We start from the raw sequence: 25,527 nt of genomic DNA, 5'->3' as shown, positions 1-25,527 counted from the left end.
GAAATTTGCATATGGTAGCAAAGGATTTGATTATTTAATTAGTTCAGGTTTCCCATTGGCATCGCCGCGTACACTAAGGAGGAGACTTCAAGATTTGAACCTCAGTTCTGGTAATCTAGAAAAAGTCTTCACGCTTCTCACAGAAAAGGTTGAAAGTATGAATGAAAAATAATGTGACTGTGTTCTACTGCTTGGTGAAATGGCAATTACTACAAGCAGGGAAGTTGATGTGGGAACAGGTGAGTATACTGGCCTTGTTACCCTTCTAAGCCATGAAGGTGTTGTCACACATGCTTGTGTTTTTATTTTGGGTGGTATCTCTTCCAGTTGGGAGCAAGTAGTGGCGTATCATTTTACTGGAAATAATGTAAATGGTAAAGCTTAGTGTGGCATTGTTTCACAAATAATTAAATGCAGTGAACATATAGGACTAAGTGTATAGTGTGCGACATCAGATATGGGTACTGCAAATCAAAGTATGTGGAGACATTTTGGAATTGTTCCTGGAAAAAATTCTGTCTTTCAGAATTAAATTTTAAATCCTGAAGATGCAGGTAGAAGAATATAATTAATTGCAGATGTGCCCCACCTTTTTTAAAAATGTTAGACAATGTTTACTGTCCAACACGGTTGTAAACATTCCTGAGAGGATAAGGGACAAGTATAAGTTGCCATCCACAATTGTTGACTGTAATCATATTAAGGGACTACATTACTTTGATCAGGATAATGATTTGAAACTTGTTCTCAAGCTAACAACAGATGTAATAGAACCAAATAAGTTCATCAACATGAAAGTTTCTGGGGCACGTTCTTTTCTCTGCCACGAAACTAGTTGTGGTCTAAATTTTATGTCTTCTGAAACTGATACTGCTGAATACACAATGACAGGGTGGTTTGTTGAGATATTTAACAAATGGTTTTCAACAATGACTTCTAGGCATCCATCAGCACCTTCAACCAAGAAAGGAGGAAGCTATCACATTGCTGAACAATGTTATGATGGTATTTGAGTAGATTGAAATTGGAAAATTCGGTCACTGGAAACCAATTCAAAGTGGTGTCTACACAAAGTGTACTTGATCTGCAGGAAATCTTTTTACACAAGAATAATTACAAATTTTTGCTGACAGCTAGGTTAACATCACTGTAAATGTTTTGTTTTTGGGCAATAAAAATCAATCAATCACAAGATTGCCTATAAAATATGTTCTCCTGTGTTAGAAGTATTCAGAAGGTTCCCACAGCACTGCAGTTAAAAAACAATTTGAAAACTATTTGTGTTGCTCATTATATCACAGATGTATGAAAAGGATCCTATGACAATAGTGATTCTGTCTACCTTTCAAGTTTTCTTGACCAACATTCCATTACACACCCCACATCATCTGTAACTCAGCCTGTTTTTAAGCTTCCAAAAGGTTGGAAAGAGCATGAAATCAGTGGTGAGGATGACTTAAGTAACATCGAAAGAAATGCATTATATCATATTGCCAGATATGTTATGGGGAGTGCAATGAAATTTTACAAGCTATTAACTGGAAGTGATTTTTAGGACTATTGCTCCTACACTTGAAAACTCACAGAATTTGAACTGTTTTCAGTTTGTTATTGATAAATTGCATGGTGATGATCAAATCCAAGGAGTTCAGTTTCCTGATTGCCACAAAATTAAGTTGAAACTGGTGAAATGATTTGTAAGATTTCGCCTGAAGATATTCTGACTGAAAATGAAGAATATGTGCTTGAAATTTGGCCAAGCTATGGCCAGCAAAACCTCTGCTATGCATGGACTAGCTCAAAATGTGAGGTAGTTGTAGTGAAACTGATCTGTATTATGTGACAGTTATAAGAGATTGTTTCTTGTGCTTGAGCTCTGAAATTTTTCTGTGCTGAAGGACTGTGTTTCAGTTGTATCTAATGACCAATACAAGTTTCATGTCACCAACAGATCTCAGAATAACACCACCATTTTAACCAAACAAGTAAATTTTTTTAAACCATGAGCAGTCACATAGATGGTCCAGTATTTGTAGTGCATATTTTATAATTTCAAGGTATTTGATGCGCTGGTCCTACATCAGTTGGTCAACAACGTACACAGTAAAGAATTTAATGTTTGGGACTCAGATCATTTATGATCAGATTTACATAATCAGATTTCTTTGGTATCCTAAGTTCGTTTTTTCAGTTTATCTGTGTAGTTCTGTTATTTATTGCCTATGTTTGTGCTACAATAGGTACAATTATTACTTCAGTATTTCTGGTGACTGAGCAGTAAACAAAAAGTTCCTGCCATCTGTGAACAGTATTGTTTCTGTTAGTGTGGAACATTATGTGTAATTGTTAATGTAAGCTTAGAATAGTACTGTGCCCGATGCATAGCATCCTCCATAGTTACATACTCTTCTGAGACATGCTTGCCAATACAGTTAAATGTTTCAGTAATCCATTCCATTCTGTTTTCTAGGTAGTGTAGAAACCATTTCCTCACTACCCTCAGCATTTTAAGCATGTCAAGTTTCTTTAACAAAATTTGTCGGTCTAGCGGCTAAAAGGTTAAATGGTGCCACCACATATGTTTTACATGTTCTAAATCTGAAATCAAATCGTTCTTTACTGAGAAGTCTGCTCTAAGTAATTCATAAGCCTGTTTTTTTGAATAGTTTTTACTACCTTTGTGAGAGATGACAGTGCTGTGAATTATTGTAATGTCCTACATTTTGACTGCCACCTAATCTGTGTGGACAGGAAGAAACTTAGTGTGTTTGAAATGTAGAGGGTTTGTATTTGGGTATCAGTGGTATAGTAACACTGTCAAATAAAGCCCTTTCATCCTATTAATGCATTCTCTTGGCAAGTACACTGTTGTTTAAAACTCTGGGAGTTTTATTTTTTATACTGAACACTAAATTAACGACTGTGTATCGCTAGACAATAGCACAAACACTAGCAGTAGCATACAGTTATATGGTGTACAGTGACTTGTATTAGTAAATTCTGTAGTAGGTAAGTGTCACCACTGCTAAAGCATTTGTTTATAAAATCTACCAAGTTCTTAGGATTAAGTATCCCACTAAACTTTTTTTAAATATTTAGCTACATTTTAGCTTCTTGTTATGAGTGTCCTGCTGGACATTATTCCACAGTATTAATTGATATGTGTATAATGAAAACGAATTTCAATTACTGTGCCAAAAAAATCGGTATGTTTATATTGTTCATGCACTGTGTGATGAGTTTCGTTTCTGCTGTTTAATTAAAGCCTTAATAAGGGTAATGGTTTTTGGAGATAAGAGAACCACTTGTATGAACATCAAGAGCTCAGATGGAAACCCAGTTCTAAGCAAAGAAGAGAAAGCAGAAAGGTGGAAGGAGTATATAGAGGGTCTATACAAGGGCGATGTACTTGAGGACAATATTATGAAATTGGAAGAGGATGTAGATGAAGATGAAATGGGAGATACGGTACTGCGTGTAGAGTTTGACAGAGCACTGAAAGACCTGAGTTGAAACAAGGCCCCCGGAGTAGACAACATTCCATTGGAACTACTGACGGCCTTGGGAGAGCCAGTCCTGACAAAAACAATACCATCTGGTGAGCAAGATGAATGAAACGGGCGAAATACCCTCAGACTTCACGAAGAATGTAATAATTCCAATCCCAAAGAAAGCAGGTGTTGACAGATGTGAAAATTACCGAACAATCAGTTTAATAAGCAACAGCTGCAAAATACTAACACGAATTCTTTACAGACGAATGGAAAAACAAGCAGAATCTGACCTCGGGGAAGATCAGTTTGGATTCCGTAGAAATACTGGAACACGTCGGGAATACTGACCCTACAACTTATCTTAGAAGAAAGATTAAGGAAAGGCAAACCTACATTTCTAGCATTTGTAGACTTAGAGAAAGCTTTTGACAATGTCGACTGGAATACTCTCTTTCAAATTCTGAAGGTGGCAGGGGTAAAATACAGGGAGCGAAAGACTATTTACAATTTGTACAGAAACAAGATGGCAGTTATAAGAGTTGAGGGACATGAAAGAGAAGCAGTGGTTGGGAAGGGAGTAAGACAGGGTTGTAGCCTCTCCCCGATGTTATTCAATCTGTATATTGAGCAAGCAGTAAAGGAAACAAAAGAAAAATTTGGAGTAGGTATTAAAATCCATGGAGAAGAAATAAAAACTTTGAGGTTCGCCGATGACATTGTAATTCTGTCAGAGACAGCAAAGGACTTGGAAGAGCAGTTGAACAGAATGGATAGTGTCTTGAAAGGAGGATATAAAATGAACATCAGCAAAAGCAAAACGAGGATAATGGAATGTAGTCGAATTAAGTCGGGTGATGCTGAAGGAATTAGATTAGGAAATGAGACACTTAAAGTAGTAAAGGAGTTTTGCTATTTGGGGAGCAAAATAACTGATGATGGTCGAAGTAGAGAGGATATAAAATGTAGACTGGCAATGGCAAGGAAAGCGTTTCTGAAGAGGAGAAATTTGTTAACATCGAGTATAGATTTAAGTATCAGGAAGTCATTTCTGAAAGTATTTGTATAGAGTGTAGCCATGTATGGAAATGAAACATGGACGATAAATAGTTTGGACAAGAAGAGAATAGAAGCTTTCGAAATGTGGTGCTACAGAAGAATGCTGAAGATTAGATGGGAAGATCACATAACTAATGAGGAAGTATTGAATAGGATTGGGGAGGGGAGAAGTTTGTGGCACAGCTTGACCGGAAGAAGAGATCGGTTGGTAGGACATGTTATGAGGCATCAAAAGGTCACCAATTTAGTATTGGAGGGCAGCGTGGAGGGTAAAAATCGTAGAGGGAGACCAAGAGATGAATACACTAAGCAGATTCAGAAGGATGTAGGTTGCAGTAGGTACTGGGAGATGATGAAGCTTGCACAGGATAGAGTAGCATGGAGAGCTGCATCAAACCAGTCTCAGGACTGAAGACCACAACAACAACAAGGGTAATGGTGTCTGTTGTTAATTACTGACAAACAGAGATATTGCATTCTATTTTACTCACTACCTTTAATTTCCTACATTCGTATTGATCTACATTTTGTTCTATATCTGTTTGTTATTGTAAAAATAAAGTAATGAGTTTGGGTAATTCTGTGTGTTCATAATACATCTGAAGATACTTGAAATTTCCAGAGGATTTCCTGTTGCCAATAGTCACACTACTCGTGGACAACATAATTAAATATTTCAGGAAATACTTCATCAAATAATTTTTTGAAAAATGTCATGTACTTCCACATTTATACATTCATGTCTCATTATGTTCTACACTTCCTCTTCTTTCTGCCTTTGACTAAAATATCTGTAAGGTGGAGGTAGTGTTTTCTGTCTGCCCATAATATTAGACTCCATTATATGAATAAAATAAAACAACCAGTGCTAAATTATGCTAAATCTGCCTCACCTTATGAAAATGAGGATAGATTGTTATGAGTGTCCTGCTGGACATTATTCCATAGCGTGAACTGACGCAGTGCAATGCAAACGAATTTCAATTTTTGTACTTCGAGAAAGAAGCAGTGAGCAGTTCACAAGTACCCCCCCCCCCCCCCCCCTCTCTCTCTCTCTCTCTCTCTCTCTCTCTCTCTCTCTCTCTCTCTCTCTCTCTCTCTCTCTCTCTCTCTCTCTCCTTTCTGTGTGCCAGACTGTCCCTCATGTGCATTTTTTCCTTACTGTGGGGTCTATGGACCGATGCATCAATGCATATAATCTAATTCAGTACTGTTGATAATGTCACCATGTTGATAGGAAAGTATGTAGGATGGCAATTAGAACAGCTTATGAAAATTCCAGGCCACCTCAAAGCTATGCACTGCATAGGTCAGTTGGGAGGTGCAATTCTTCACTGATGACTGCAACCTGAATATTCATATTCTGTGGAAAAAGGGAATCTATGGCCATTATTTGTAGTAGACCCAATTGAAATTTGTCTATATAGATCTCTTGTTTCAAATTTATTCCCCCTTGTTCCATTCTGTAATGTCCGGTCAAGAGGAAGTGACCTAAAACTTGATGTAATTGACTGCAGGACACAGCCATACTGAGTTAAGTCCAGGCAGATATAAGTGCATGGTATATTATAGGTTTTTACACAATCTGAAAGTTTAAAGACACCTGAAAAGTCTGAGCAGCACTTTAAGATGCTAAAAACTTGAGCAATACTCATGCTTTACTACTGTCGTCTTTGTAGTGACAAATGGCTGAAAATATATTCTGCATCATCTAATGTAGAAAAAGGCTGAGGAATTATGACCAAACGACAAAAATTCACAATCGCAATAAGTTGTAACAGGAGAGGAACATGAATTAACACACATTTGTGTTGTTAACATCTTATCTCTTACAGAATCTCATAATGTAGGGTAGCTACTAATTCCTTAATTGCATATGTTCATAGATTTTTTTAAAGGTTTTTTTAAAGGTATAACCAAAATTGTTTGCTTCTTTACTTCAATGAAGTAACCCTCAGTTTCAGGCACTTGTTCTTGTTTCCTTGTAAAACCGTGGCACCAACAAGCATTGCAATGTACTGATTTTTTATGTACATTTCTTTAAATTTTCGTGCCACAAGTTTTTATGACGTCTTACTGATAACAGAAAATTTGTGACGTCAATTTCAGGTTATTTGTGGACCAGAACACAAGGAATTTTTGTGTTTCACTATTATCATCGCCTGAGTTTTGGCACAGATAAATTATTAACACGTTTTTCACATTTATAGTTGGATGCAACAGCACTATTAACTTGCAACTTTTTGCTGAGCAAATCGTCTTTGAAAACTTTTCCGTTCTGTGGCGTACCACGTCTGCAAATTTACTGTCTGAATTGAGATAGTAGTATTTGTTAGAATTAGTTTTCTTGTTACATTAGTTCGTTACTGCAGTGCATCTTACATTGCCTGATATCAATAATGTTTATTAATGGTGAAGTTACTCATCAGAAGCGTTCAGCCTGTGAGAATGTTTTGTGAATACTTTTTGTCATGTCTTCAAACATTTTTGCATGTCACATGTGGTACACCGCTTATGATTTTATCAGATGTAATGTGCACTATATTTTTAACGTTTTTTGCTTGAGATGGAAAACAAATCCCACAGGGCCTATATTTGTTGTTTAGGTTCTTGTTATTGCGGTGCTCTGTCTTCCAAATGAGCTTCAAAACAGAAATATCTATGTCCCGAATGGTTTTCACATTCACTGCAGGAAATTGTACTATTAGGGATGTGTATTACTGATCCAGTAAGCATTCAATCATTCGAAAAACGTTTACTTGAGTATGTCTCGCAATTTCATTTCGTGTTTTTGTCTCGGGGACAGAGGTATTTCCGCGGATTTAACACTCCATTACCGCCCATTCAAACGTTCCACTGAAGTCTGGCAGAAACATGGCCACCGTAGCGGCGTTGGCCACTCTCTAGCGGTACCCATTGTTCATCTTGCACATTCCTCCCCAACCCTTGCTTAGTCCAATCTCACCACTTTCATGAATGATGATGAAATAATGAGGACAACACAAACACCCAGTCATCGTTACCAGAAGGAGGGGAACTACATATTTCTCTAAGAGCTATGTGATATTCTAATTGTCATTTCTTTTACTGTAAACACATAGGAGCTGATATCATATTTATACCTAAAGTCGACTCCGACCACTTGGCATTTGGCCCTATGTTCTTCAAAAGACTGTTCCAGGTTTTCTTCCATTTTCACATGCAGCTTGGGAGCTAAATTACAATCTGTAATCTTTCATACATAACCTTGTGATATATCAAGTAATCATGTTCCCTCGTGTCCATAAGATTAAGAGTGTGACATGCTCCTGAGTGGAGGTCTGCATCATTTGTGGTAGTGAAGAATGTCAGAATGAATGTGCAAGAGACATCTGTATTTGATGCAGCATAACTGCCTCACTAACTGGGTAATGCTGCCATCTGCTAGGTGGCATGGCTAGTAAGCATTATCACTATATGAGATTAACTGTCACCCAGAAATAGAATTTCCATAACTGTATACACTAGTTAATTACTCATATATTTTGCAAATTTGAACTGCAAACATGACCATACTGTTATTAACTTCGTAATCTCATATTGTAAACTATTCCTGATTTAGAGAGAGAGAGAGAGAGAGAGAGAGAGAGAGAGAGTCATTCAATATATTGTTGTTTTGTAGAACTGGCATTGGAACAAACGTATAGTGCACATTTTTACAGGTAAAATTTGGCGGTACTATCGGAAAAGTAAGAGCTTTGGAGATTTTGTTGCAAGATCATTTCAATATGTCTATCATATAATGGCGTGAAGTTTAAGTTTTACCAGTTGAAGTGTGTGGTGAACAAGTGGACACTGGAAAACTAGAAATGAATAGCTTGGTCATAAAGAACAGGACAGAAGTTGTACATGTGGAATCTGACCAAGCAATCCAATTACAGCAACAGAGGCTTGGAAAAGGACTGTTAAAAATCACATACCACATTGAAAGAACTGCACAATGTGTGATGCCATTATTCATAAGTGGAAGAAATCACCAGTAGTGCACTAGTTCACCCAAAAGGATTTGTTTCATATTACGATTTTCTAAACTTTAATTTCGGAATCTCTCTTTTAAGTGTATTAAAAGTAAAAGTATAAATAATGTTCCAGTGCTTAAGGCTTTGGTACTTTATCTGTCAATTAGTAACTGAAAGCATTTCCAATTAACCTACCTACATTAAAGCTTTGTTATTAAATGAAATGAAAGGAAAGTAATAGTGGTAAAGAAAAAAGAGAGAGAATGGAGTATGCTCACATTCCAAACAGACATATTGTGTCACTCACTTTACAAAATACAAAACTGTTGCTGGTTCTTGTCTCACAGTGGATATAGAGCAAACTTAAAAGTGATCATAGAAGAAGAGTTAGTTATAGTTAATATTTTAATGTTTTGTTAGGTAAACGAAACAAGTGATCTCCATAATGAGGCTAAAACCAAGTCTAACTGTGAAGTTACCTGGGTGTGAGTAACAGATGTAGTTGAACTCGTGTTAAACACTGTATGTTTTTGCCGGCCATCCATTTCTGCTGTGAAAGTTTTAGAATCATTCAAATAAAGGCTATGCTCAGTAGAACGGAAGTACCAAGCTTGTGCAACAACCCCCCCCCCCCCCCCCCCCCCCCACTACACATTAGCAGCCAGTAATATTCATTCTCTTTCTGAGCAAGGAGCAGCGAGTTACAGCTAGACAGCGAGAACCTTGCTCCTACATGCTGCACTGTTGCTGTACTTCACGACAGCCAAATTATTCATTCAACTGTCAACCTTTTTTGTATTTTTTTTTTTCTTGTAGCAGTATAGGTGTGAATGTGTATCTGTAAATGTTTAAGCGGGATTAAAAATAAGAGCCAGGCAATGGTAATAAATGTGAAGTGCTGCACAAGCAGGTGAGGGACATTATTTACTGCACTTATAACTTTTTCAAACATGAATATGAAAGCTGGTGTTGACATTTGAAGACACGAGAATGGACTCCAGAACCATGTGATATGGTCTGCATCTACATCTACATTTATACTCCGCAATCCACCCTACGGTGTGTGGCGCAGGCACTTTACGTGCCACTCTCATTACCTCCCTTCCTGTTCCAGTCGCATATGGTTCGCGGGAAGAACGACTGCCGGAAAGCCTCCGTGCGTGCTCGAATCTCTCTAATTTTACATTTGTGATCTCCTTGGGAGGTATACGTAGGGAGAAGCAATATATTCAATTCCTCATCCAGAAATGCATCTGGACAACAAGCTACACCGCGATGCACAGCGCCTCTCCTCCAGAGTCTGCCACTTGAGTTTGCTAAACATCTCCGTAACGCTATCATGCATACCAAATGACCCTGAGACGAAACGCGCCGCTCTTCTTTGGATCTTCTCTATCTCCTCCGTCAACCCGACCTGGTACGGATCCAACACTGATGAGCAATACTCAAGTATAGGTCGAACGAGTGTTTTGTAAGCCACCTCCTTAATTGATGGACTACATTTTCTAAGGTCTCTCCCAATTAAACTCAACCTGGCACCCGCCTTGCCGACAATTAATTTTATATGATCATTCCACTTCAAATCGTTCTGTACGCATACTCTCCGATATTTTACAGACGTAACTGCTACCAGTGTTTGTTCCGCTATCATATAATCATACAATAAAGTATCCTTCTTTCTATGTATTCGCAATACATTACATTTGTCTATGTTAAGGGTCAATTGCCACTCCCTGCACCAAGTGTCCATCCGCTGCAGATCTTCCTGCATTTTGCTGCAACTTTCTAATACTGCAACTTCTCTGTATACTACAGCACCATCCGCAAAAAGCTGCATGGAACTTCCGACACTATCTACTAGGTCATTTACACATACTGTGAAAAGCGATGGTCCCATAACACTCCCCTGTGGTATGCCAGAGGTTACTTTAACGTCTGTAGACGTCTCTCTATTGAGAACAACATGCTGTGTTCTGTTTGCTAAAAACTCTTCAATCCAGCCACACAGCTGGTCTGATATTCCGAAGGCTCTTACTTTGTTTATCAGGCGACAGTGTGGAACTGTATCGAACGTCTTCCGGAAGTCAAGGAAAATGGCATCTACCTGGGAGCCAGTATCTAATATTTTCTGGGTCTCATGAACAAATAAAGTGAGCTGGGTCTCACATGATTGCTGTTTCCGGAATCCATGTTGATTCCTACAGAGTAGATTCTGGGTTTCCAGAAATGACATGATACACGAGCAAAAAACATGTTCCAAAATTCTACAACAGATTGATGTCAGAGATATAGGCCTATAGTTTTGCGCATCTGCTCGACGACCCTTCTTGAAAACTGGGACTACCTGTGCTCTTTTCCAATCATTTGGAACCTTCCTTTCCTCTAGTGACTTGCAGTACACGGCTGTTAGAAGGGGGGCAAGTTCTTTAGCGTACTCTGTGTAGAATCCAATTGGTATCCCATCAGGTCCAGGGGACTATCCTCTGATGATTGATTTAAGTTGCTTTTCTAGTCCTTGGACACTTATTTCAATGTCGGCCATTTTTTCATTCGTGTAGTGATTTAGGGAAGGAACTACAGTGCAGTCTTCCTCTGTGAAACAGCTTTGGAAAAAGGTGTTTAGTATTTCAGCTTTACACGTGTCATCCTCTGTTTCAATGCCATCATCATCCCGAGCGTCTGGATATGCTGTTTCGATTCACTTACTGATTTAACGTAAGACCCTAACTTCCTAGGATTTTCTGTCAAGTCGGTACATAGAATTTTACTTTTGAATTCACTGAACGCTTCACACATAGACATCGTTTAGCTTCTGTTCGTCTGAGAGGTTTTGGCTGCATTTAAACTTGCAGTAAAGCTCTCTTTGCTTTCGCAGTAGTTTCCTAACTTTGTTGTTGAACCACGGTGGGTTTTTCCCATCCCTCACAGTTTTACTCGGCACATACCTGTCTAAAACACATTTTACGATTGCCCTGAACTTTTTCCATAAACATTTAACATTGTCAGTATTGCAACAGAAAATTTTCGTTTTGATCTGTTAGGCAGTCTGAAAACTGCCTCCTATTACTCTTGCTAAACAGATAAACCTTCCTCCCTTCTTTTATAATCCGATTTACTTCCATATTCAGGTATGCTGCAACGGCCTTATGATCACTGATTCCCTGTTCTGTGCTTACAGAGTCTGTTTGTTATCAGTAGGTCCAAGATGTTATCTGCACGAGTCGGTTCTCTGTTTAATTGCTCAAGGTAATTTTCAGATAGTGAACTCAGTATAATGTCACTTGAAGCTCTGTCCCTACCACCCATCCTAAACATCTGAGTGTCCCAGTCTATATCTGGTAAATTGAAATCTCCACCTAAGACTATAACATGCTGAGGAAATTTATGTGAAATGTATTCCAGATTCTCTCTCAGTTATTCTGCCACTAATGACGCTGAGTCGGGAGGTCGGTAAAAGGAGCCAATTATTAACCTAGCTCAGTTGTTGAGTATAACCTCCACCCATAATAATTCATACTTCTATTTAATTACAGGATAAACTACTACTAACAGCGACAAACACGCCACAACCGGTTGAATGCAAACTATCCTTTCTAAACACCGTCTGTGTCTTTGTAAAAATTTCAGCAGAATTTATCTCTGGCTTCAGCCAGCTTTCCATACCTATAACTATTTTAGCTTCGGTGCTTTCTATCAGCGCTTGAAGTTCCGGAACTTTACCAATGCAGCTTCGACAGTTTACAATTACAATACCGACTGCTGCTTGGTCCCTGCATGTCCTGACTTTGCCCCGCACCCTTTGAGGCTGTTGCCCTTTCTGTACTTGCCCGAAACCATCTAACCTAAAAAAAATCACCCAGTCCATGGCACACAACTCCTGCTACACCTTTTGGGTGTAGTGGACTCCTGACCTATCCAGCAGAACCTGAAACCCAACCACCCTATGGCGCAAGTCGAGGAACCTGCAGCCCACATGGTCGCAGAACCATCTCAGCCTCTGATTTAGGCCCTCCATTCGGCTCTGTACCAAAGGTCCGCAGTCAGTCCTGTCAACGATGCTGCAGATGGTGAGCTCTGCTTTCGTCCCGCTAGTGAGACTGGCAGTCTTCACCAAATCAGATAGCTGCCGGAAGCTAGAGAGGATTTTCTCCGATCCATAGCGACACACATCATTGGTGCCGACATGAGCGACCACCTGCAGATGGGTGCAACCTGTACCCTTCATGGCATCCAGAAGGACCCTTTCCACATCTGAAATGACTCCCCCTGGTATGCACACGGGGTGCACATTTGCTTTCTTCCCCTCTCTTGCAGCCTAATTTTGGAGCTCCCAACTACCAGTAAGCCCACCCTCTGCGACCACCCGGATCTTGCAGACTGAGGGGCAACCTCTGGAAAAGGACAAGCAGCCATGTCCGGCCAAAGATCAGTATCAGCCGGAGACAGAGCCTGAAACCGGTTCATCAGACAAACTGAAGAGGCATTCTGTTCAGCCCTCCGGAATGTCTTTCGCCCCCTGCCACACCTCAAGACGACCTCCCACTCTACCACGGGTGAGGGGTCAGCCACAATGTGGGCAGTATCCCGGGCAGCCACAGCCGAAGTCTGATCGGGGGGTGTGTGGGACGAGCTGGCTGTCCCCGACAAACCCCCATCTGGACCCCCACAGTGATGCCTATTGGCAACAGCCTCAAGCTGTGTGACCGAAGCCAACACTGCCTGAAGCTGGGAGCAAAGGGATGCCAATTCAGCCTGCATCTGAACACAGCAGTCGCAGTCCCTATCCATGCTAAATACTGTTGTGCAAAGAATGTCTGAACTAATCTACAGAGAGCACAAACAATTCGACACAAAATTTAAATGTTATTAAAATACAAGATTGCCTAGTAAATGCACTAATACTGCTACTTACGCACTGTTGACACACTGCTCGGCGGCAGAAGGAGACTATGTGATTTTACACTATTCAGGTACTAAAACGCGATGCTACAGCTCTCAAATACTACAATATACCCGAAATTTATGAATTAAACTATGCAAGTGCCCAAAAACACGCAAAGAAATTAAGAATTAAACCGTGTAACAAATAAGTGAGCTAAGAGTATACGACTTGCTGCTGGCAGCTGCTTATCCAACGGCGGCAGGGAGCACACTGGCTATGACCAACTGACACTGGCTGTTCACAACAAAAACAGAAGACAGACCACTACACAAATTTACACTATTCAGCAAGAGAACTATAAAGAGAATTGTAAATGAAAGTGTCAGCACTGTAGGACCTGTAGAAAATGTTGGTTTTGTGTCGTCTAGAATGCATCTACATCGCAAGGAACCTGTAACACAAATGGATGGTTTTAACAATGATGTTTCAAAGTGCTGCATGTGAATGATGAATGCCCGACATCATAAAAGCATGTTATAGTTATGCAGGAGAAGATTAGTTTCAATGGTATGTGCTTCATCAATGTAAAGAATTTTAAAACACATTGGTTCCTGATATGTTAAGATGAGAGTTTTTAGTTCAAAGGAGTGACATAGGTACAGCACGAACTATATCGAATATAAAGAATCATGATACAAGAGAAGAAAGTAGTACAACAGTGCATCACCTTGATGAAACATGGTCAATTACCATGATTCCAGGAAGATTTGATGGAAAATGAGTGATGCTACTGTCGGTTTTAAAGTTTTCATAGGAATAGGATCTCGGATAATTATTCTGCATGCTGATCCTTTGTCTGGTTTTGTCTCTGAGAGTAAACTTGTATTTACATGTAAGAAAAACAGCAGTGACTACCATTCGGAAATGAACACTGTCAGTTCCGTGACGTGACTCACAATTCTTGTCATATCTTGCTTCGAAGTCGACCATTGGCAGTTATAATTCAACTGTTACAGAGAAAACACCAAGTATGAACACCAGAAAAACAGATATTTTTACCTGGCTTAAAAATAAAAATATTAAGCACAGTATAAATGAGACTTATGCCAATATCCTGCAGCTTGTTAATTTATACAAGTCATGTGACAGAACGTACACACGACTTCTTTGCACATGAATGGGGTCACACAGTTTTGTGTTTACCCACATGTCACTGTCAATGTAGCCCTATGAAATTAATTTGGGTGAGGAGTTAAGGCTTTGTGGGAGACGAAACAACCATTCGAGATGACATTCACTGAATTCCAGAATGAGATTTTCACTCTGCAGCGGAGTGTGCGCTGATATGAAACTTCCTGGCAGATTAGAACTGTGTGCCCAACCGAGACTCAAACTCGGGACCTTTGCCTTTCGCGGGCAAGTGCTCTACCATCTGAGCTACCGAAGCACGACTCACGCCCGGTACTCACAGCTTTACTTCTGCCAGTACCTCGTCTCCTACCTTCCAAACTTTACAGAAGCTCTCCTGCGAACCTTGCAGAACTAGCACTCCTGAAAGAAAGGATATTGTGGAGACATGGCTTAGCCACAGCCTGGGGGATGTTTCCAGAATGAGATTTTCACTCTGCGGCCAGTGGAGGGTGCACTGATATGAATGAGTTTGAGTCTCGGTCGGGCACACAGTTTGAATCTGCCAGGAAGTTTCATTCACTGAATTGTTTGTGCATGAGGTAATGGACAACACCCCACCTGTAGCATGGGCACAGTCTGTGTGGCATGCTAAAAAGCTTCAGAAAGAATGATTTGACAGGGAAGTGATTATGGATATAAGACTTGAGCCTATCATCATAAATTTACAATCAGATTGTTTGGAAACAGATTCAAATAGAAGAGAAGGTGGAATTGTGATGTAGACTTTCGAACAAAGTAATAATATTTCTTAGTATTAAAGACTCGTGGTATAAAAAATGTGTTTGGCAACATATGAGCTGTGTACATAATAATGAGAACTTCCCAGTCTTTTTGATTAGGACTTTGTATCCTTTGACTTATTCAGGTTATAATGTTCAACATACTGCCCGAGGAGAACTTAAGCTTCTCATGCAATGTTGTATGCTCTAATAACATGTGAGAATGCAGCTGGATAAATCTGTCAAAAGCCCAATATTTCTACATGTAAACACCTGCCACTTTCATGGCACAAATGGATAAGGCCCTAAAATGACAGTAACTGAAACTTGTCGAGATATCAGTTGTTTTCAATGTTATCGGTCATCATTCCCTACTGTTATTCACAGATGATGGTTAATTGTTTGCTTCTTCAATGGATTATAAATACGGTCTGTCACTGTAATGTCAAATGAGTTAGTTTACACTCATAATGCCCATTAACCATGAAAAACATGAAAACTAACTTACTATTTTTACGATAGCCTTTTCATTAGTCTTTTCTACCACTAATTCTTTTTTATGCACAGTGATTACACTTAACTACAGTCAAACACATCAACACCACACCTTATACACACTTCTAAAAATTCTATTGAGTAGAAGCAGTTGTCAAGTAAATATAATGATTTCAGTTTGTACTTGAAGTGATTCTAGGAAGACAAAAGATGACTTACAGAAAATTTGTAGTTAGTGTGGTGAATAACAGCTCATTCTAAATGTAGAAATATGCAGATGAGTAGGAGATCAACCCTGTAATTTTTGAATACAGACACTTTGATTAAATACCTGTGCGTAATGTTGTAAAGTGATATAAAATGAAACAAGCTCATAAGGACAGTAGTGGGGAATGTGAATGGTCAACTTCAGTTTACTGGGAGACGTTTAGGAAAGTATAGCTAATTTGAGTACTGCTGGGCTGACAGCAGAACGATTTTATTGCCGCCAATGTACATTTTGCATAAGGATCATGAAGAAAATAGAACTTTCGGCTTGTACACAGGCATATAGACAATCATTCTTCCCTTGCTCTACTTGCGAATGGGACAGGAAAGGACTAGTAGTGGTAAAAGGTACCCTTCGCAACACACTGTATGGTGACTTGTGGAGTAGGTATGTATGTATGTATGTATGTAGACATAAATGTAGATGTAGACATATTATTTAGACATGCTTCTTTGCATCCTCCTCATTATACTTTGTTACATGACTGAAGTGATAAGGAAACAATGAATAATCAGTAAATGGAGGGAAGGGGAGAGAGGGAGAGGAGGGGAGGGGGGAGGGAGGAGGGGGGGAGAGGAGGGAGGGGGGAGGGAGGGAGAGAGGGGGAAAGGGGGAGAGGGAGAGAGGGGGAAAGGGGGAGAGGGAGAGAGGGGGAGAGGGAGAGAGGGGGAGAAAGAGAGAGAGAGAGAGAGAGAGAGAGAGAGAGAGAGAGAGAGAGAGAGAGAGAGAGAGACTTGGAACTAATCATAGTGGAGTGTGAAGGGCACATTAGGGCTGCATATTACCAACAAGTATACATGATTGGTTGGTTGCTTGGTTGGTTGCTTGCTTGCTTGGATACACGTTTAAAGGGACAAAACTACTATCATCAGTCCCTTGTTCCTCAAACAGACAAGCCTACATCCTTATACATCAGAAATGGCCTACTGTACAAAGCCCAGGGGAAGAAAACCTCAATAACTACCAAAGGTAAATGAAGGTAAGATAAGGGACAAAGAAGAAAAAAGGAAGAGAGGAAGAAAGATATGCAAGGTGCCTCATCTAGGGAGCAGCTGAAAGCCCCCAAAACCAGACTGCAATGATGGGCAAAGGAGGCAACAGAGTGTTCTGCCAACCCATCAATGGTCCGATAAGGTTAAGTGGCCTTCCTTTAAAGTGAGTGATAAAAGCCCCCTTCATGAATAAAATGTAAAACTAAGTCAGCCACTGAGGCATTGCCTCATAATACCTGGGGTATGGAGTCAGGGAGATCGACAGTCTGCTGCAGGGTGGCTAGGTTGAGACAGTCCAGCAATATGTGGACCACCATCAAATGGGATCCACAATGACAGTGGGGTGGGACCTCGCAATGGAGGAGATGACTAGGAGGCAGCCAAGTATGGCCAATGTGGAGCCGGCAAAGGATAGTACACTTCTTGTGAGAGGCCTGCATGGAGGATCTCCACAGATTCATAGTCTCCTTTATCGCCTGTAGTTTGATTGGTGAAGCCTGAGAGAGCCATTCCATATTCCCAATCCCTAAAACTTGACAGCCTCATACTGATTGGAGATCTCAAGAGGGGTTTACTGGTAGCCAGTTTCACCACGTTATCAGCAAGTTCATTCCCCGGGATCCCGCTGTGGCCTGGGACCCAGACGAAGGTCACTGAGCATACATATTGTTCAAGGACATACAGGGAATCCTGGAAAGCAATTACCAATGAGTGGTAGAAGTAACACTGTTCAAGGAGTCACTGCAGACGAGAAAGCACTCACTGGTGTAGGAACAGATACGCTGAAGAGCCTGAGAGATGCTTACCAACTCCACAGTGAAAACAAACAGCCATCTGGCTAGGAGCACAAATCAGTATGTCCTGCATGAGTATAAGCAAAGCCTATGTGACCAGCAACCTTCGAGGCATCAGTAGAGCCTACTTCTGAATCCTGGAATGGGCCAAGGATGGAGAAAAATTAGTGGTGAAGGACCCCATGGTGAACCAAGTATTTCAAACCTTGCGATAAGTCAAGACGAAGCTATGGCTGAGTGATGCACCATGGAGGTGTATGTGAATGGGCCAGGAGGAGAAGTGGTAGAGAAAACAACTGAAGTTCAGATAGGAGAGACCGGATGTGGATTGCGATCAAAAAGCCTGATCTGGGCTGCTGTTATGGAAGATGGGTTTCCATGTTTGGAAAGAGGACATGGTATGTCAGATGCTTAGGAGAGCTGAGAATGTGTGTAGCATAACTGAAAAACTGTTGTTGAAGCCTGATCTGCAATGGAGGGACGCCAGCCTCCGAGAGTACGCTGTTTGCAGGGCTAGTTCAACAGGCTCCTGTTGTAAGTTCGACTCTGCATTGGTGTATCACATCCAGTATCTGCAATGCTGAGTGCAAAGTTAAATAGTATATCAGACTCCCAAAATCAGAACTGGGTTTTGTCAGGGCTCTGTAAAGCCACAGAAGGGTAGTCTGCACCCCAGCTGGTGTTACTCAGGCAGTGCAGAGTATTAAGGTGCAGCCAGCACTTTTGTTTAACCTGGCAAAGATGGGGAACCCACGTCAACCGAGCATCAAAGACTAGTCCTAAAAAATGATAAGTCTCCAGTACATTGAATAGTTTGTTGTCAAAGTAAAGTTCTGACTATGGATGAAAGATACACCATCAACAGAATTGCATGGTGGGGGTCTTGGTAGTTGAAAAACAAAAGCCACAGGTGAGGGCCCATGACTGTGCCTTTCACATACAGCCTTACAGTTGACGTTCAGCAATACCCACAATACAGGAGCAATAGTAGAGGCAAAAGTCATCAGCACACAAGGAGGGTGATACTGAGGACGTCACAGCTGCTGCTAGACCATTGATGGCTATTAGAAAGAGACAGACACTCAGTACAGAGCCTTGCAGGACCCCATTCTCTGGTGTGGGGGGAGGGGGGGGGGGGGGGGGTACTGTGGGAAAGTACAACTCAAACCCGGAAAGTATTGTGCAACAAGACAGTGTGGATAAAAATCGGGAGCGCACCCCGGAGACACCACTCGTGTAAGGTAGTGAGGATGTAGTGTCATGAGCCCTTTGCAGATCGTAGAAGATGGCTATAAGGTGTTGACATTGGACAACTGTTCGGATGGCAGGCTGCAGGTAATGTGACTTGTGATCCTTCCCAGCCACCTTTCCTTCATGATATAGGCCCAATATATGTGAGCTAGGAATTGTGCTACTTTTGGATGTTTATACTTTAAATCCAATAACAAGCCATGGCATGGTGACTCATTCACTTTGAATAGTTTCTGTTATATTTTGACAATGTAAGAGCTTATTTCAGTGCTACCCATTTGTGAATTTTTTGTCTGTAGTGGGATGGCAGTAAGATCATCATGCATGAATGTGGTTTAAAAAGCATAATTTAATACTTAGGCTTGCTGTTTACTGTCTTCAACTTCAACTCTAAAACTGATCCATGACATACTTGATGCAAGATTTTGATTTGTTCATTGGATTTACTTAGAAAAAGTACTTTCTAAAACTTTCTGAAAGACCTTTGAACAAGATTTGAATGTGGAAATTATTGTACAATCACAAGCAGCCTTATGTTGTGAAATTGTACCATTAGTTGTATTTACAACAACTTTCAAACAGTATGGTTAGGTAATGTTGGCTATTTGACCTTGCTTGGCACACATTTGTGTAGAACACGATTTATAATGTTAGTTTCACATTTCATGGATCATCTGCATGATAAATCCTATTGAGATGGAAAAAGTCATTTTAAATTCACATCGTAAATTATTTTGTAAATATAGCTACATGCTAACTATTTACAAGTATGTTTCCCTCCAGGGATTCCCATATCAGTTCACAAAGCACCACTGTCAAAATTGTATGCTGATCAAGAATGTACTGATAACAAATTTAGCAGCATGCCTCTGAATTGCTTCACTTGCTTCCTAAAATGGAGAATATTTAGTTGAAATGTATATTAAGATGACCATGGGCAAACACCATATATTCTTCTTACTGTTTACTTCTATGCAATCTATACTTTCTCTCTAAGTGATAAGTCATGCCAGAAAATTATTCCATAAGATGTTATTTAGTTGAAATATGCAAAATATGTTGCTACGTTTCTTCCAGTTCAAGGTTTTCATAAATGTGTACACCCAAAAATTTTTGAGCAAAGTAGCCCATTTACTGACTATTATGCATTTCCTACATCAATTGTTGATATGACTACATTTACTGTACAGAACTGAATACTGAATGCCTGACTTTTTTCTGGGGTAGGGAGCTCTGGTACATGGTCCACTCAGTCCTTGAGAGGCATAACAAGGAGCTGCTTGAATAAAGGAGCCACTGTAGCGTCATCAGCGACTCATCTCTGGCAATAACAGTTCAAGGGACTGTCAACACACTGATCATATGTCCCACAATTGTAGATCACTCCTCGTATAGCCTTGGAAGGTAGCAGTTGTCTTTCAAAACAGGTCTAAGGCCTAATCTGTGAGTGGTGTTTACTTTACTTTCTCAAAATTTAGGGAGAGTCCATTTTTCAGTAACTGATTTATAATTTTTTGAACAATACCAATAATAATCTTTTCTGTTGCTTTCTCCCTAACCAGATTTATTGTAACACTAGTATCTTCTGCAACATGCACCAATTCTGCATGTTGAATATTAAGTGGAAGGTTGTTCACATATGTACACTGCAAAACAAAAGGGTATACCTGGAAAGACGAAATAGATTTTGATCAGATGATGGCATATGCCACCTGGGGGATAATAGATGTACTGATAAGGGTTCCAATGTCATCTGCCAAAAGATAATGTTGGGGCATAGCTACCAGAGTGTCGTCTATGTCTGCCCTGTAAGAAGGAATGTTCACAGCCAGAAGGCTCAATGTGGTGAAGCAAGCAGGCAAACATGTCATGGACATGCACTTGTGCATGCTACAGTCAACTGTGAGAGTTTGCAAGAGATCCAATTGCAGCCATCTGAGTGGCAACATTGTCATTTCAGAGAATTGCCACACAAGTTGGACACGCTGTACCAGTAGAGCTATGACAAATCATCATATTGTAAAGACAGCAGGAGCCACCACGGCACAAATGGCTCTGAGCACTATGGGACTCAACTGCTGTGGTCATTAGTCCCCTAGAACTTAGAACTACTTAAACCTAACTAACCTAAGGACATCACACACATCCGTGCCCGAGGCAGGATTCGAACCTGCGACCGTAGCAGTCGCACGGTTCCGGACTGCGCGCCTAGAACCACCACAGCACAGATAAGAGCACTTGTGAGTCCTGAGGTAACAACAGGAACTGTTGTGAACCAGTTATTATCAGTGGGACTATTGGCAAGCATACCTCTAGCCTGTTTTCCACTCATGCCATGGCATCGACGTGCACAGCTTAACTGGTACTGTCAGAGGACCACTTGGAAGATGAAATGCCATGCAGAGGTCTTTAGCGATGAAAGCAGATAATGCCTGCACACAAATGATGATTATTTATGTGCACAGTGTCAACCTGGTGCGTGCTTTCTCATAGAGTGCATTTGTTCAAGGCACACTGGTGCCATCCCTGGCTGTATGGTCTGGGGTGTGAAAAGCTACAAGTCTCGCCCACCTCTGGTGTTTCTGGAGAGGATGCAAACCAGTGTTTGGTACATTCAGAATGTTGTTAGATCCTTTCTTTTACCATTCTCGCAACAGGAAGGTGATGTGTTGTTCTAATATGACACTGCTTACCCACACACTGCCCTGAAACTCAATGTGCTCTGCAAGACATGCAGCAACTTCCCTGTCCAGCACAATCTCTGGACTTGTCTCCAACAGAGCACATGTGAGATACAATGGGATGAGAAGTGACTGATCAATCAAGAACTCTTACAGAACTACATGACAATTGAGCAGTTCGCATCTGCATTGCATTGCTGCCCATGGAGACTACACCACACACTAATATGGGTTTTTCAGCACGGGTTGACAGCTGGTACCTCAGAACTGCTTGTGCTATTGATCTGTAAATGTAATCATTGCAACAATAAATCCTAAGTGAATCAGAAACCTCTAAAAAGTTTTTTTGGCATCAGTGTATTACAAATAGTAGGAGACCCGTAACTGAACGCTGTGGGTCTCCCTATGTGATTTCTCCCCAGTCACTAACGTTTCCTCTCCTTCCAGTATTGTTTGAATTATTTAGCACAACTTTTTCATTCTGTTTGTTAAGTATGATTCAAACTAGCTGTGTGTAAAGAAATTCTCAGTTGAGCAATCCCTTTGGAATCTAAATTGTGATATGCTATTTCTACCTAAATCTGAGACTACTCTTGAGTGCATTACTTTTTCAAGTATTTTGGAAATAGGTGTCAGTACGAAAACTGGACAATAATTGGGGTTGGGTTGGGTTGTTTTGCGAAGGAGACCAGACAGCGAGGTCATCGGTCTCATTGGATTAGGGAAGGACGGGGAAGGAAGTTGGCCATGCCCTTTGAAAGGAACCATCCCGGCATTTGCCTGGAGCGATTTAGGGAAATCACGGAAAATCTAAATCAGGATGGCCGGACGTGGGATTGAACTGTCATCCTCCCGAATGCGAGGACAATAATTATTTAAGTCTTTCTTAGCTCCAGGCGTATACAAACGTTTCACAACTGCACATTTTAATCTGTCTGGAATAATTCCCTATGCCCCTAATGCATTACATATTACTAAGGACATTACTTATTAAGTTAGAACAATTTTTCTGAATTCTGTTTGACATTACATGAGTAGCATATGAGCTTTTGTTTTCCACAGTTTTTTTATTTATATTAATTTCAGTGAAAGATGTAGTTGCTTCTTCAAACTACTTAACGTTTTATGGAATGACATTTTCAATACATTCTCTTGCTTCTTCAACAGAGACATTTAATCCTAATTCCGCTGCTACATCGTTTCAAATATTCCTGCTACACTGTTAAAAATACTTGCAACTTGTGAATTATCAATCACAACAATGTCATTTAGTTTAATTGTTATACACTGATGGGACGAAAGTCATGAGATACCCCTTAATATCATGTTCGACCTTATTTTGCCTGGTATAGTGCGGCAACTCAATGAGGCATGGACTAAACAAGTCATTGGAAGTCCCCTCCAGAAACAATGAGCCACACTTGTGAACGTATTGCCGGTGCAGAACATTGTGCACGAACTGACCTCTTGATAATGTACCATAAATTTTTGATGCAATTCATAATGTGTGAGCACTGTGACCAAATCATTCTCATGAATTGTCTGGAATGTTCTTCAAATCAAATACGAAAAACTGAGGCCTGGTGACACGATATGTTGTTTGGGAACATGAAGTCCATGAATCCTGCAGACAGTTTCAAAGTCGCTGAACGTAACCATATCCAGTCAATGATTGGTTTAGTTGGTCCAGAGGACCCCATCTATTCCGTGTAAATGCAGCCCGCACCATTATGGAACCACCACCAGCTTGCACAGTGAATTGTTGACAAGCTGGATCCATGGTTTTCTGGGGTCTGTGCTACACTCGAACCCTCCCATCAGTTCTTACCAACTGAAATCAGGATTTGTCTGACCTTGTTACAGTTTTCCAGTCATCCAGGGTCCAACCGATATGCTCATGAAACCAGGAGAGGAGGTGCAGACAATGTCACGCCATTAGCAATGGGACTCACATTGGCTGTCTGCTTCCATGCCCCATTAATGCCAAATTTTGCTACACTATCTTAACGGATACTTTCATTGTACATCCCACATTGATTTTTGCAGTTATTTCATGCAGTGCTGCTTGTCTGTTAACAATGATAACTCTATGAAAATTCTGCTGCTCTCGGTCATTAAGTGGAGGCTGATGGTCACTGCGTTGTCTATGGTGAGCGGTAGTGCCTGAAATTCAGTATTCTTGGTGCACTCTTGACTCTGTGGATATTCGGATGTTGAATTCCCTAACAATTTCTAAAACAGAATGTCCTATGCCTCAAGCTGCAGCTACAATTGCAAATTCAAAGTCTGATGATTCCCACTGTGGGGCTGTAAACACATTGGAAACCTCTCCACTTGAATCATCTCAGTACAAATGACAACTCTGCCAATGCACTGCCCTTTTCTACATTGTGTATGTTATACTACCACCATATGTATAAGTGCATATCGCTATCCCATGACTCTTGTCACTTCAGTGTAGTATCTTTTACACAGATTGTTTGTCCCATCCCTGTTTGACAATATCCTATATAGTTTTAATATTATTATCAGCATTATTAAATTCATATTAGTGGACATTTTAATGACTTTCCTTAAAATATAAGACCTCTATACATGATCCATTCATTTTCTGAGTTCTATATTTTCCGAAGTATTACATGTGCAAATATGAGTGATGCATGAATAGAACTGTAAACTCACAGAGTTTGCTTTGTGGCCCCCAGTTTGCATTACGAATGCAGTGCCTTGACAAAGTGGCAACAAAGCAAGAAAAGAGTTTGTGTGTGTTATAATATGCGAAATGTTTATCTGTTACAACAGTGCAGCATGCATTCAGAAGGAATTATGATCAAGAACCGCAATGTAAACAGAGCATTGCACACTGGTATCCACAATTTAGGGACAATGGTTGTCCCTGTAAACAGAAAAGTACTAATCAACCAAGTGTGTCAGATGTAAGAGTGGAGAAGGTAAGGGATACTTTCGTACGCAGTCCAGAAAATGAACAGTTTACACAAGCCACAATCTTGGAATTATCACAGCAAACTGTGTGGAAGATTTAACAACAGAGGCTAAATTTCAAACCATTCTGTCTGCAGCTCTTGCAATAATTAAAACCAGAAGATTATGGCTGGCAATCAATTTTGTATCATGATGCACTTGAGGATCAACATTTCACCTCCAAGCTGACATACAGTGATGAAGCAACCTTCCATTTACGTGGAAAGGTTAATCACCACAAAGTGAGAGTGTGGGGCACTGAAAATTCACACGAAATTTTCGGACATGAACAAGATTTGCTGAAGATTAATGTTTTCTGTGTCACAGATAAATATGGAAGGGCTCTTTTTTCTTCCCCCCCGCCCCTCCCCCCTGTGAGAAGACTGTAATGGGTACGTCTTCACTTCGCGTGTTGCGTCTGTGGTTGTTTTCACAACCGGCTCCTGATTCCATGAATTTCAGCTCCCAACAAGTTGGACATTGCATTTCTAGTTTGGGCACAGTGATGAAGTAAAGTCGCTCTGTTCCGTGGCCCCCACCCCCCGCACCCCCCAATGTCACCTAACCTAAGACCTCGTAATTTTTTCCTTTGAGGGTACATTAAGAACGTGTTTATGTACCCCCACACCCAAGAACACTGGAACAGCATACAGAACACATTGTAAACAATGTTGTTGTGATGCCCACTGAGAGGATGTTTGCTAAGGCAAGGATTGAACTTGAC

General features: G+C 40.5%; 1 protein-coding gene across 2 annotated transcripts in view; it reads right to left on the bottom strand.

Moving 5' to 3' along the window:
- LOC126297739 (E3 ubiquitin-protein ligase HERC2) overlaps window positions 1-25,527 on the bottom strand; it is a 752,343-nt gene that overhangs the window by 342,643 nt on the left and 384,173 nt on the right. The window lies entirely within an intron of this gene.

This window comes from Schistocerca gregaria, chromosome X (assembly GCF_023897955.1).
Source record: "Schistocerca gregaria isolate iqSchGreg1 chromosome X, iqSchGreg1.2, whole genome shotgun sequence".
Classification (NCBI taxonomy): domain Eukaryota; kingdom Metazoa; phylum Arthropoda; class Insecta; order Orthoptera; family Acrididae; genus Schistocerca; species Schistocerca gregaria.
The sequence above is the reverse complement of the archived record's forward strand: the minus strand, read 5'-3'. Positions and strand labels throughout refer to the sequence as shown.